We start from the raw sequence: 14,540 nt of genomic DNA, 5'->3' as shown, positions 1-14,540 counted from the left end.
GCCGCCACCACGCTCCTTTGAAGCGCTGCTGGCCCCACGGGCTGTGAGGGAGGCTTAGGGTTTACTCCCTCCGGTTCCCAGAAAAGCTGGTAGCAAGAAGAGGGTATTATTTCTAATTGGATGATGAAAGTCAGCTCCGGGGACAGAGACCAAAGGGCCAAACGTAAAAAGGGGAGGAAGTGAAAACATCTGAATCAAAAGGTTGAGGTAAAACCAAGAGACAGGTGTTTGCAGTGAACCGCGCAATAACCCTCGTCTTGCCTCCCTCCCCAGGTCCTCAGGAAGCAGCCAAGTGGGGAAGGACAGCAAGGAGTAAGAAAAAGCAAGGCTGAGGATTCGGAAGCTGATTTCCTTACAAAGAATTCATGGTACAGTGGAAATTCTCTGTCTTATCAGGAGGCAAGGCTGACCTTTCTTTGTGAGATTCCCACAAGTTGTACCAGGGCCTTTCTTGTGAGTAGAATTTGACTGAAGATATGCCAGAATGGCATTACTGGGCCATGCGTGTCCTTTTGCCTCCACAGATAAGACTTTTCATTTGTCACCATTTGAAGTCTGAATTTTAAGCAGATTTGTAGACTAGTGGCTCATATCCATCCACTCGTTCGGCTGTATCACCTGTCTTATCCCAAGGGACATTCCAGAATTATTGCCTTCACCATGAAGTGACGTGAGTTCCCCAATTCAAACCTGGGCTTCTTTAGCATTTTTACTTTTCAAAAAACATATCATAGAGAAGATAAATAGATTGGCAAGGCTTTTTTATGTCTTTCCCAATGCTGACTGCAATCGGTTTATTGACAACATATTTAAAGTCATTTGTACCTCTTCAGTCATGATTTCCATCATCTTCTTCTGGATTTGGTGGACCTGTAGGTTCTGAGTGTGAGAGGTCTTCCAAATATGATCACACAACAAATGAAGCATATAACTATTCGTAGTCTTGATATCGACATGAGCTTCAGTCATGGCCTGACATTTTCTCGAACATGGAGCACATTTTTCATGGGTAAAATCCATGTCATACAAATTGGGTAGGCAGTTTTGCCTTGAATATCCTCAGTAATTACTTCGGATTTTCTAATGCACATTCGTCATTCTGCAGAGCAGGCCTCACTTTAACAAAATGACCTTTGAGGCAATCAGATGCATTTTGGTTCCTTGGGTCCCTGAGACTAACAATTTTCTGTGTTTTCTATATCAAACATGGCTGATGCTTTCACATCATTTCAATCTTCCTTAGAAAATGGTTCTTGGGGGCGCCTGGGTGGCGCAGTCAGTTAAGCGTCCGACTTCAGCCAGGTCACGATCTCGCGGTCCGTGAGTTCGAGCCCCGTGTCAGGCTCTGGGCTCAGAGCCTGGCGCCTGTTTCCGATTCTGTGTCTCCCTCTCTCTCTGCCCCTCCCCCGTTCATGCTCTGTCTCTCTCTGTCCCCCCAAAAAATAAATAAACGTTGAAAAAGAAAATGGTTCTTGGTTTCCTTTTACCACCTTTTGTGGGAAGTGTTTTTTTTTTTAAAGGTAGGGAACATATGAATGATATAACAGAGGGTAGTTTGGTGAGGAGAGCACTGTGCTATGGGTTAAGTAAGGTGGGTCTTAATTTCAACTCTGCCACTGTCTCTGGAGTACCATTGGTCATATACTTTCCATGGTAGACTGGCTACCTATTCACCAAACCTCTTTCCTTCCCTCTCCAACACACAGCTAAACCCAGGTCCCAGCTTTCCTCATAGTCAGATGTGTCCATATGACAAGCTCCAGCCAATGGAACATGCACCAAGGTTTGTAATTAGACCTGAATTATAATTCTTGCAGCTGGCCCTCCATGCTCTCTTTTCCCTTGTCTTCAGCTGGATATCGATACCTAGGTTGACCTTGAAGTTCACAGAGCCTCTGTAAAGCTTGGGTCCCTTTGGCCCTCAGGGTACCTGGAGAATCTAAGGTAGCTGGAGTACCCAAGTAGGACACCTCAGCTGTAAGCGATCTCCTCCATTTACCTTAGCAGGTACCTTACCTGCTAATGGTACCTTACCTTACCTTACCTTACCTTACCTTACCTTACCTTACCTTACCTTACTTTACCTTACCTTACCTTACCTTACTTTACCTTACCTTACCTTAACATGTTACCTTAGTAACATGTACAAACTCCTTCTACATGTTCCATAAAGCTGAACAGTAAAGAGGTATTTCCATGGACTCTGATGTTTCTCTTAGCCCTACCATCTTTGATTCAAAGCCATCACCTCATTTATACCTTCATCTTCTACCCCAGAAGGGAGGATGCCCTTCCTGTCTCTTCAAGCTCTGGAGGAAGGAGTGAGACTTTTCTCTATTACATTCTCCCTAAAAGATAGAGATAAAGGAGGAATAAAGAGAGAGAAAGCAGAAAGTCTATTAGAGCCCTCCTATCAGTTAATGGGAGAGAACAAGGAGAAAGTATAGAAGGCAGTAGGATGAATGGAGATTCAGGCCAGAGAAAGAGGGTGTGATTTGCCCTTGCATCTGCTCGTGGCAGATCTTTGGGCTCTAAATCCCGAATGAGGGCCTGAGTCGTGACACCAAACTTCTATTCCACCAGCACATCTCTTGCCATGGGTTTGTGCTTAATCGATCCAGCCTCAAATCCTTTCAGAACTGAAGATCTCAGCTATTCCAAAATGTATTTCCATATGTCCTCTTCAGTAAAACCTTCTTTTCAGAGGAGGATGTGAAAGCTATCACTCCTTTTGGCAATGTCATTGCTATTTGAAAAACCAAGATGTATATACACACATGTGCCCTGTGTGTACATAACTTACAATACAATTTTCTGATTCTGAATATTTGTGTGCACAGTGGAATGTTCACTCCTCCTGGATGTACAAGCTGCACCATATGTCCCTATAGTGGGAATGTGTCTCAACTGTAGAATAAATGGGTTGCATTTGGTCTGTGGCATTAAACAGGCAAACTAAGTACTCACTACTGAGACAGGCATAACTAGTCTACAAAGATGTTTATAATCCCCCTTTTTTTTACAAGGTGTGTGAAGGATAATTCCATGTTTTTATGTCTTTTTTTTACCTTTGAAACATTTATATAGTGTTTATTATATAACAAGCATAATGTAATGAATATTGTTCTCAATGTTACTCAGATATTAGTTTATTTAATTCCCTATTAAAGTGGGATATTCAGGACTCCCACTTCCTGGTGGGAATCTGGTGGGAAGTGGCAAGGACCCTGGGTCAGAAGATCTTGTTTCCATGTCGGAGCATGACCAAGTTTGGCTGGCAGAGCTGGAGTGATGAAATCGCACCTCCGCTCTGCTATCACGGTCTTGCAGTAAGAAGCACAAGCTAGATGACCTCCAGAGTCTAATCCAATTCTAGGACCATTTTGAATTCACTCTTTTCCTGGATCCCATGGCTCCCTGTGATCTGGCACCTGACAAACTTTCCAGCCTCATCTCATATCCCAACCTCACTCAGCTCCAGTCCCATTTGGCCTCCCTTCTTTGTTCCAAAAACACTGAGCTCCTTCCCAGCTTAGGGCCTTTCCACTGGCAGTTCCTGCTGCTTGAAGCTCTTTCCTTGCATCATCTTGTTGCCTCTTTTTTTGTCATTCAAGTTACTAATTAACCTCTTCAGTGAGTCTGTCCCCAACATCTCAGCCTAAACTGTTCCCACACCCAATACTAACTTCCCATCAATCACTCTGATTTACTATCACCTGTCACCATCTGATATTTTCTTGTTTATTTATTTGCCTCTTTGTGTGTAGTCTGTCTCCTCTCACTAGGAATAAACCCCATGACAGCGAGACGTTATCTGTCTTATTCATCATTGTATCTCCATTGCTTACATAAAAGCACAGTAGCCACAGAGCCCAGCAAATCTAGGGCTTCCAATAGAGGCAGAAATGGAGCCTGGGACCTAGAGCCATAGGATTCCTGAGTCACATGCGGGAGCAGAGGGGTCACTTAGTGCTCCACTTGCCCTTTCTCACTCAATTCAGTGATTTCAGAGCAAATGTCAGGGTGACTATGCATGGATACACATCCTTTGGCTCCTACTCACCTACCTCTCAGAGACAAACTGTGTATTCTCAGGGACATCCTGTGCAGTTGCCTCACAAGCAGTAAATAGCGTATCCGCCTAAGGAGACCAGTACCTCTCTGCTGAGAACAGCTGTGCAGCTCTAGTTCTGCAGATTTGGGCTTTACAATCTGAGGGACGAAGGCCAAGACTAGTGGCCAGTGGTACTTAGACAGCCTGGATGCTAAGCCCTATGTGATGCTCTGCAATAGCAAGAAAGGTCTCAACTGAAGCTGATCCAATACTGGCTGCTGCCCTATGCAAGGGTATGCCTTCTCTCCTAATAGAAGAACAGGGTACCAAACCAAACATAGTAAACATTCTGTCTCAGAGAAAATCCTCTGGGGTTTAAGGAAGCCATCGAGTTTCTGGGAGGGACAGCTATAGAAGGTGCTTCTTCCCACTCAAAAGGGAGAAGTGATGCTTAACTCACAGCTGGAGGCATGGTCCCCACCCAGGTGAATCACCTGGGACTAAAGTAGAATAAAGAGGAATAACGCTGGTGAAGTCACAGGGCAATGTCAGAGTGTCACCATCTGGATTTCAGGAGTAGGGGCAGGGCCCTGTGTGTAAAGATTCATCTCAACGCATCTATAGCCCAGAGATAAGAGTCCACATGATCGTTTTTATGGTCAACTAACTTTGACATTTCCTTCTCTCTGACCAGTTTCGGAACATCCAGGTCTGTCAAGAGATATCCTTGTGCTCTCCCAGATTCCTCCACTCTTCAGCATCTCCTACATCAAATACCACAGGTAATGACAACCCAGGACTACTAGTGATTTTCTATCCTATAATAAAAAGATTATAGGGTCAAACATTTCAGCACTTCCCTGTCCCAGTATTTGGTCAAGAATTTCTTCCTTAAGCATTGCTGACATACCTCTTGCTGCAATGTCAGCCCATTTCTTCTTTTCAACCTACTGTGGAGAGGCAAAATAATGAGTATCCATATTCTCCTTGATTTTTGAAAACAGTGAAATCAACCCTTAGCTTTCTCTCTCTCTCTCTCTCTACTAAATTTCACAAGAGGCCATGCCCCTACCACTGTAATCTATCTGGTAATTCTTTTCTGGACTTTAATTTTTTACATTATTTAATTTATTTTTTAAATGCTTATTTTTGAGAGAGAGAGAGAGAGAGAGAGAGAGAGAGAATGAATGAGCAGGGGAGGGGCAGAGAGACAGGGAGACACAGAATCTGAAGCAGACTCCGGGCTCTGAGTTGCCAGTACAGAGCCCAGTGCAGGGCTCGAACCCACAAACTATGAGCCAAAGTTGGACGTTTAACTGACTGAGCCCCCCAGGCGCCCCTCTTTGAATCATTTTAAAAATGCAGAAGTCAGAACTGCACATACTGCTCTTGTAAGGTCTTTGGCAAGTCTTGAAGCAACAAAAGGTTTCTTTCCGAATGGTGATGTAGAGTTTCTGTCATTTTCCAAGTATACTGCTGAATCATCTTCAATTTGCATCTGGATCTCAGGTTTCTTCTTGTCACATATACTCATCCAATCCTTTCCTGGACCGCATTCACTTTTTGTTCCTAGGTGCACGATGAGATCCCAACTTTATTCTCTTGTAGACAGTTGGCCTCCCAAATTTCAAAAGTTTATTTACATTTATTGTACCAGAAAAGTCAGCCAGCTGAGAAGAGATGGCTGTACATCACCTGACAAAAATATGGAATGATCCTGGTCCCAAGAAGATACTGATGCGGCAAACCTGGACTCCCTCTCGGGTTCATACTGAGCCTTTGATGACCAGGATTTGTTTCACAGTTCCTGCTATGACGTACCCACTGCATGTTAGATCCATCTGGCCCTCAACTTTCAAATAGTTGTTGGAAATCCATTCTCAGCATTTTTTATTTCCCTGACTTGTTTTCACATATACACAAACTACTCTATTGTTTTGTGTGTCTGGATACAATTTTTTGCTTCTTTTTGTTATACGTATATGCCCAGGTCTTTTCTAAACATCATTTACTGCACCAAACTTCTGCCCCTAGGTTTAGTGCCCTCACCCCAACTTTGTCCTCTTTCAGATCATTGGCTTCCCACATTTACCATGTATACTTGCATTTTTCTTTCCCTTTCCTGAGAGGTTTTAACATACTCAGCCAGTAAAGACCGCCTGGAGTAGTCAGCTTACATTTGTACTTTCTGCATAATTATCACAGTGTTTCCTTTAGCTCTCCAAAGTATTTTGATTTGAATGGTAAATTATATGGTCACCCTACAGATAGATAGAGCAGGCTGCCTCTCTGCTATTCTTTCAGACTGACTCTGAACCACCTGAGGGCACCTTAAACTTGTTATACATTGTCCTCCCTCTGAGACTAGTTTTGGTGGTCTAGAAAATGAGTATCTGACCCTGGCAGGGATGCTGTGGCATTGCCTAGGACTTTAGGCTGACCTTTCTACCATAAGGGCCCATGAGGATTAGATGTTGATTGCTCTGATTCTATGAAGCATTGCATCATGAAGGTCGTGTAATGATTAAAAACTGTAACTTTGGAGGTGGATCTGTTGAAGTTCAAATCCTGCCTCTGTCACTTTTATTTGTATCATTTAATTGGGACATATAAACCCACATACAGGTTTTTTTTGTCAAGAGAGTTCCAAAAGAGCATTCATACATGCACAGACCCGGCACTCACTACGTGGTATTTGCAATCCAGTGTTTGTTGACTTCTCATGTCACAAGATCTAATGACATGGATATATCACAGGCGACTCAGCTCCAGGCCAGCTTGCTTATACCACTCTAGTTGACAGTAAACTTGGCCAAATTTCTCCAGCACTAGAACTTCCACTCTACAGGACAAACCCAACAACCTTTCTTGTTTGAATGACCAGTAAAGGTTGAATTATGTCCTTCATTTATTCATTCAGAAAGCACATGTTCTTTCAGGCACACAGAGCTAAGAGCTGCAGGGAACCTAAAGAAAATAATGTCTATGCCTAACTTCAAATAGTTTCTTATTGAGCCGGGGAAAATAGAAGTATACACACAAAATCCAAATGACCATGTGAGACATCGGACCCAGAAATGTTACAAAGAAATATAATGATTAAATGTTAAGTTAGCAGGACCTCACATAAGATCTAAGTTCAGAAAAGAGACGGATAACCTAGAAATATGGACACCAAGGGAATCAAGACCTAGAATAAGATAGAAGTAATGGATTGGGAAGAGAAAGATAAATGTTAGCTATACACTAAGTTTCAGAATCACACTAATATTTGGCATAAGTTTCAGCCTTGTTTTCTAGAAGGCTAACTAGCTGAATGTCTACCTCATGTCATTTTTAGGAACCCAGACCATGTAAAATGATCAGCGATCCTGGGATTGTGCTGTTTACAATTTCATCTAATGAGCATAACAACACTAGGAAGATAACAGAAACACGACATTTTGGATTAATTTTTTTGATAGAGTTACCAACTTTTTATTTTGCTGAGTAAGCACTTGAGGAAGGACAACACTTACTGTCACTTCATAAAAGGATATTGTGACACCAAACAAAGTAAATAAGACACAATCGGACAATTTTAATATCTTAACTTTCAAGTATGGGTCTGTATTCTAAATCTCGTATGTGTGAGCATATGAATGAGCGCCATTCATATGGGTGCTCAGAAAGGAATTCTAGCACAGAATAACGTAACAGAATAACCAGCAACCAACAGAAAGATGGTGAGCTGCTGTGGTCAGTTCTCTTTAGCCACAGACCAAACCCCTTGATGCGAAAGAGATTTGAGAACTTCATGGTACTTGTGCAAGGTATACAAACAAGATGGCATAGTAGCTAATGCATGTTTTGAAAAAAGCCACTTGACAAAGTCTTCACCCTTTACAGATAGCAGTGCTGACGCAGCAGGACTTAGTACCACCAAGGTCACCTGTGGGGAAGGATGGTGAGCTGAAGCCTGCTGAAGAAGTAGCAAATGGGAGGCACCTGTAGAAGGCAATGATTCCTTCAGGGTACCTTTTCCAAAGACTCCCCATCATTTCACGCCAGGGTGTGCCTAAAATGAGAATAGAAATCCAGAAGAAGATTCTGGAAAGGTCTTGTTACCTGGAGATCAAATTACCTTGTCCCACTGACACATTTATATATCCACATTTTAAATACAAATTTTTTTTTCTCAAATGATGAAAGGAAGCAGCAAGGAGGTGCAAAATACACGAAATAAACAATTTAAATGGGAAGGAAAATCTTAAATTAGCTTTTGATAAATAATCAGAAAATTAGTTCTTTATGTATTTTTTCCATTCATAATCACCTATTGACTGTCTCTGCAGCACCAAATCTGGCACCATACGGCATGCATTCAAATCCCAGCTGGGTCACTTGTTGGCTATATGACCTTGAGTTAGTTATTTAAATGTGCCTCAGTTTCCTCATCTATAAAATGGGAATAATCAGAGTGCTCACTTTTTTTTTCTTTTTGAATTTTATTTAAAGAACATCCACCAGAGAGAAACTTTCCATTAAGTAGAAGAGAAATCAAATACTCTGTAATAAAGACCATCCAACTAAAAACAGATTTGATCCATAAAATGATAAACAATTTGTGTTTTATTTCAAAGGGCAAACTCCATTCATTATCTGTAGGACAATATAACCCACTTGTCTTGAGTGTTCAATGAGTTAATATTTATAAAGCATTGGGAATAGTACCTAGCAAGTAACACACATGATGTAGTGTTTGAGTTAAAATGAGATGTACCAAGCATAACCACGGCTCACAAACAAAGGTACCCTTTTCAAGATTATTTCAAATAAATTACATCATCACCATCAACCAAATTTTCAAGTCCAGGAGTTATAGAGAACACAATTTATAATTCTAGTTAATTAGTTTTAGAGAAAGGAAAGTTTAATAATTTGATGGTGACACTGTTATCAGCCATATCCCACACTGGGGGATTATCCAAACAGTATCTTGCTTCTTCATCAACCCTTAGCTGAAATAAGTGAATGCTGAATACACATTGATTGAATTAAATTAGACTGAAGAGAAGAGGAATCAGTTCAGAAGATGGAGCCATGTGGTACCATGGATGCTAATGGAAGAAAAAGTATAGAATAAGGGCACATGACAAGGTCATTTACTTCAGGAAAGTTGAGAAGCATACAGGCTAAGAAAGGGACAGTGGTTCAATGGATTAGGAGATCCATGTGGCCTTTGGTTTCAGTAGCAGTTTCGAGAAAGCCAGATTACCAGAAGTTAAGGAGAGTGTTCTCTGGAGTAAACTGAAGGCAAAAGTAAGAATATATGGAGGATGACACCTGTAGATGTTAAAAGGGTTAAAAAAAATCCTTACTGTATTGGAAACCCACATGTTTAGAAAAAAGACACCAGAGAAGGAAGACTGAAAATATATAGAAAGTAGAGTATAACTGATGAAGAAGATTCCAGAGGAGGCTGAAGGGGGATGAGATGAAGAACACAGGCAGAGCAATTGTTAGGTGGAAAAAGTGAATATGAGGAAGCTCAGATCAAATGTCCTTGATTTTCCTGGTAAAGAAATAGAGTAAGGGTATAGCAGTCTCTCAGAGGACTTAAGGAAAATAGAAAAGTTTAGAACTGCTACTATGAGGAAGATGAGATGGCATCAGCTGGACATGAATAAAAAGTGATCCATTTAGCCCTGAACATCCAGATAAGATGCCATAACAGAGATCTGTGGGGAATCTAAACACCACCTTCAGTAATGACCCACTTTCCAGAACGGTGAGAAGGTATGTGGAGATCACAGGCTTGGGAGAACCAAGTCCATAGAGGACCAATTTTCATCTAGAAAGATCCTGCATGGCTGACCCAGGCTGGAAATAATGAAGTGAAGACAGAGGTGGAAACAAGTACAGGTTCTGGAATTGGAGGGTACAGTGAGGACAAGGAGTGGCTTTAAGATGTGGGCCCATGGGCATGAGATGGAAAGACAGTGCATTATTATCAGAAGAGCGTTCGAGGAGTATAGGATCCTGGAGGTGGCAGAGAGCAAACGCCAAGAATCAAGCCTTGAAAAACGTGCAAAAGGAAGCTAGAGACTGTTAGAGACTGAGGGCAGCACAGACAGTTGGGATGTGCAGAGCGCACTTCTGGGAGACAAGAACTGGGAAGACATAAGGCACAGAAGGTGGAATTAGGATCCTGGGGATTGGAGTTTGGCACAAATGGGTTCAAACCCAGGCTGAGTCACTTAGTTGTGTGATCTTGGACAAGCTATTCCATATTAACTAAGCTTTATTTTCCTTAGATGGAAAATGATAATGGGAATAATACCTGCTTCATAGAGTTGTTCTGAGAATCAAACGCAATTCCTATAAATACTTTTGCTCAGTACTTGGCTCACAATACCCATTCAAAAATGTTGTTATTGTGCAAATTGCATGGTTAACTTTACTATAATCTGCCTGCCAACTTTCTTTGTAAACTTCTCTTCTATGTAGGCATTCATGATATGGCCATGCTTTGATGATCCTCTTACTACCTCTCTGCTCTATATCAGTTCTTTTTCTCAGAAAAGACTTCGCGAGACAGAACAACAAATTCTGTTATCTACTCTAGGTAGGAAATAATGTGTCCTGATAAAACAAATATTCTGCTTTATACATGGATAACCATTTTTTGAATAATTAACATAACATAACATAACACATTTACTAAAACTGTGCTCCTCATAATGTAAACACTCTTTAATGATTAAAAAAATCAACTTGGGGTTTTTACTGTCTTCATTATCTACACATCATCATCAGCATTTATTATCATCTTCCTGTAGATGAGCAGAACACCAGTTACATTCCTTATAACAGAGAGCATCTGACCTCTGTGAATGTAAGTATGTATAATAAACATTTATACATACACTGTATTCAAAACGACCAAGTTCCAAGAATACTAAAAATATGATAGAAAGATCGACTATATGCATATTCAGTGTCAATATTTTGGATTAAGGAAATACCCGGAGTCACCAAAAACTTTTGGAGTTCAGCATCAACCTTCTAGTTTGTTCCTTCAGATCAAAGAAGTATGAATTCAGCTATGCATGGAGAAAACAAAGGACAGCCAAGAAATTAAGCACATCTATTACACTCATTGAGGCATCAGAATTTAACTTTTGGAAATAGAGGCTGTTTTAGATAAACTTCATTTTAAAAAATCCTTATTTAAGGACCTCCACACACAGCACCAAATTCTGTCCTCAGATTCTTAAGGGAAACTGGGTCTGAAATCAATATAGGCACTGTTAGAAAGGATTTGAGGATTGAATCAGAGAATAGGATTTGGCCCCTAGGACACAAACCATGCTACTAATCCCGGAGAAAGGATTTGCCCGTTTAAAGGATTATAAATTTTTGAAAAGCATATTCTGTTGATAATACTTTTCATTTCCTGCAAATCAAATTACTGAAGGATATTTTATTGTGCATAGAATTGGACAATATTTTCATTGTTGTTGTTTTAATTTCTTTTGTATTAAAGGGTACCAAATTTCAAAATAATTAGATATGAAGTTTCATAGGCCCAAATGGCGACACATCTGAAGACTCCAACAAATAAGCTAGAAATAAAGCCTATCAGCAAACTGGAAGACAATCGCATCTAAAAGAAAGTCTCGTCTTGATTTCTGGTACTGGCGTTTATGAGTATGGAAATATCTGCAGTTTTACAAGACAATAGCACAAAGGGATATGGACAAGGAAGGACAAGCCCAGCAGACTTACGTGGTGGACTCTGTCTCATCCTGGCCACTTCCCACCCTGGACTCATTTTACTCCAGTGAAACAAATAGTATTTTAATAAGAGGAAAGCTCATTGGTTCTTCAACTTCCTTAATGGAACTGGGCCTCCAGAAGCTATTTGTCAGGCTCAAAAGAGAAAGCAAGCAAGCAAGCAAGGGAAACATTTGAGGTCATGTAACGCTTTGGTCTCCAATATTCTCAATGCTTCCCTCTGTGCACAGACCTCACTTTGAAGTTACCACCAGCCACAGGCCTAGAAAATCCACTCACTGGAGACCATGTCTAATTATTTGTTCTAACAGGCTCCCAGATGATTTTCTCTGGAGACATAGCCAGCAGCAGCAGCAGCAGCAGCAGCAGCAGCAGCATATTTTATTTACGCCAGCTTAGCATAGGACCATCCCCACAATATAGCAGTAAAGATCTGACCCTGTGGGCTTTTTCTTGCTCTGAATTTTCTGCTGTTGCTCAGACAGGGGACCCACCATGGCTGAGAAAGGAAAGGTGGGATGGGGGTGGGGAAGGAGACTGCCTGAAGTCACAGCATAATGCCATTAGTCTGAGTTCTCCCATGACGGAGCCCTCGCTGGGAAAGACAATTACATGTGAAAAGATGATAACCTCACGAGGCAATAACTTTCTGAGAGATCCTGAATGTTATTATGTACTGGTTATTAATTTTATTAGCTTTCAGAGAAGTAGCCACACTTCAGGGGCCCTCTAAGAACCTCATCAACCCTTCCAAGGTTTGCCCATCTCTAATAAGCTAGGTCTTTTCAACAATCATCTAACCACATGATTTCTGCAATTCTTGGCCAGTTGCATAACGACAAAGATAAATGAGGCTTTTTCCAGTTGCTTCTAAAATAAGTTCAAGACTGAATTAATATGAATGGAAATATTTTTTGTTTGGGTAAAGGGTAGAAAGAAGAGACTGCATGTGTGGGATTTGCCAACACCTGCAAATATGTACACCGTGTGTCCAGAGTGAAAAACTCTGGAACCCAAAACTCCTAAAGTGGTGACATTCCATTAAATTCATTCAGTTTCAGCAGGAGCTAGGAAATTCCAAATTCCGAAGATAGACTTAGTTATAAAAGAGATATTTCTGGGATTCTTGAATACCATCACTCATTCAATGAAATATGACAACTATGTTATTTCTAAAAACAAGGGTTGAAAAACGTTGGAATATCTCCAATCTATTAATTTATGTACTCCTTCAGCTCTCATTTGTATTAGGAATATAATGGGTGACAGGAGAGCTTGAGAGTCTGAGAACAGCAAAGATTTAATGGCTGCAAAAGAAAAACATCTTACTCAAAACTGCACGAAAAAGTGGGATCTTCATGCTCTAAGAATCTGGACTGAACAGAAAAAGACATTTCCCTACTTGTTAAACTAACATCTCACCATGTACCATTAATTCTTATTTGAGATACACTTACAGTTACTAGATGCCTCTGATTAAATGGCATGTGCAGAATACTATAGATTAAAGACAAACAAAAAAACAACTTGAATTCTTGTTCTGATATAGCACCTCATAATCTAATGGAGGGAAATAGCATCCACAGACCTAAGAACCTGCAAGATCTCAGAGATCCCCATTCCAAGTGAAAACACACAACAGAGGGCAAAGTCCCTGAAGGCAAGTGGAAATCATTAAGAACAAGGGAAGTCAGTCAGGGATACCTTTCCCAAAGAAACTTGAGGTTTTAGGTACATTTGAGAGGATAACATGGCTGGATGACAGGAGAAGGTAAGATATTCCAGTGGAAATGAAGGAAATTAAGACCTTGAAGCAAAATCCACTTCATTGTTCTTTTCTTTCAACCTTAACTGCAATCCAATCCTCTCCTCATAATAAGTAAAGGAAGAGTAGATATCACTTCTATGGTTAAGTTATAAAGACTGAGGGGTAGGTTCCAGTTCAAGATGGGGATGTAGAAAGACTCTGAACTCACCTCCTCTATGGAACACACCAAATTATACCTATTAATAGAATAATTGCTCCTGAAGAGCTGAGGGATGATTGAAAAGCTACTCAACAACCAAAGACAGAGAACAGCAAGAGAACAACAAAGGAGACAGAGACATAGTAACAAAGGGAACCCCCACTCCCAACACAATGAATAGCAGTAGGGAGGGATAGTACTAAGGGGCTGGAAATAAATTCCTCTGTCCTTGGACACAGAAAAATACCCATGGTTTAAAAGAGCAACTAGCATACAAAAGAAACAATACTACAACTCTGCCAAGCAGCAGAGGAGCTGTGGGAATGCTCTCCAGGTCAGAGAGACTGGAGAACAAGGCTTATGTTCCCATGCCCCCATGGAAGCCTGGACAGGAGTGCGGGCTGGTCCCATCATTTGGGTTAGCTTATGACTTTAGCAAGCCCGGGTCCACAGGTCTACACCAGCCCAAGATGCAGTGGGACACAGAGGAAAAACCATGGTTGAGAACAGCTGAGGAACTGTAGGAACGCTCTCTCTCCCTCTACCTCAAGGACCCAGACCAGAGCAGGACCCAGCTAATGGTGAGCTTCTCTTTTTGTGTGTTGTGGTATGGACCTCTTTGGGTTCGTTTTGTTTGGAATTCTGTGCTTTTGGACTTGGAAGTCTATTTCTCTCCTTACATTTTCAGGGAAGTTTTCAGTTACTATTTCTTCAAATAAGTTTTCTATGCTTTTTTCTCA

At 41.0% G+C, this 14,540-nt stretch overlaps 1 pseudogene; it reads right to left on the bottom strand.

Annotated features, from left to right (window-relative positions):
- Positions 1-562: 562 nt before the first annotated feature.
- LOC125168124 (40S ribosomal protein S3a-like) lies at positions 563-5,588 on the bottom strand (annotated as a pseudogene).
- Positions 5,589-14,540: the final 8,952 nt, after the last annotated feature.

The sequence above is a fragment of the Prionailurus viverrinus genome, chromosome B3 (genome assembly GCF_022837055.1).
Source record: "Prionailurus viverrinus isolate Anna chromosome B3, UM_Priviv_1.0, whole genome shotgun sequence".
NCBI classification, from domain to species: Eukaryota; Metazoa; Chordata; class Mammalia; order Carnivora; family Felidae; genus Prionailurus; species Prionailurus viverrinus.
Note: the sequence above shows the minus strand (reverse complement) of the source record. Positions and strands in the feature narration are given on the sequence as shown.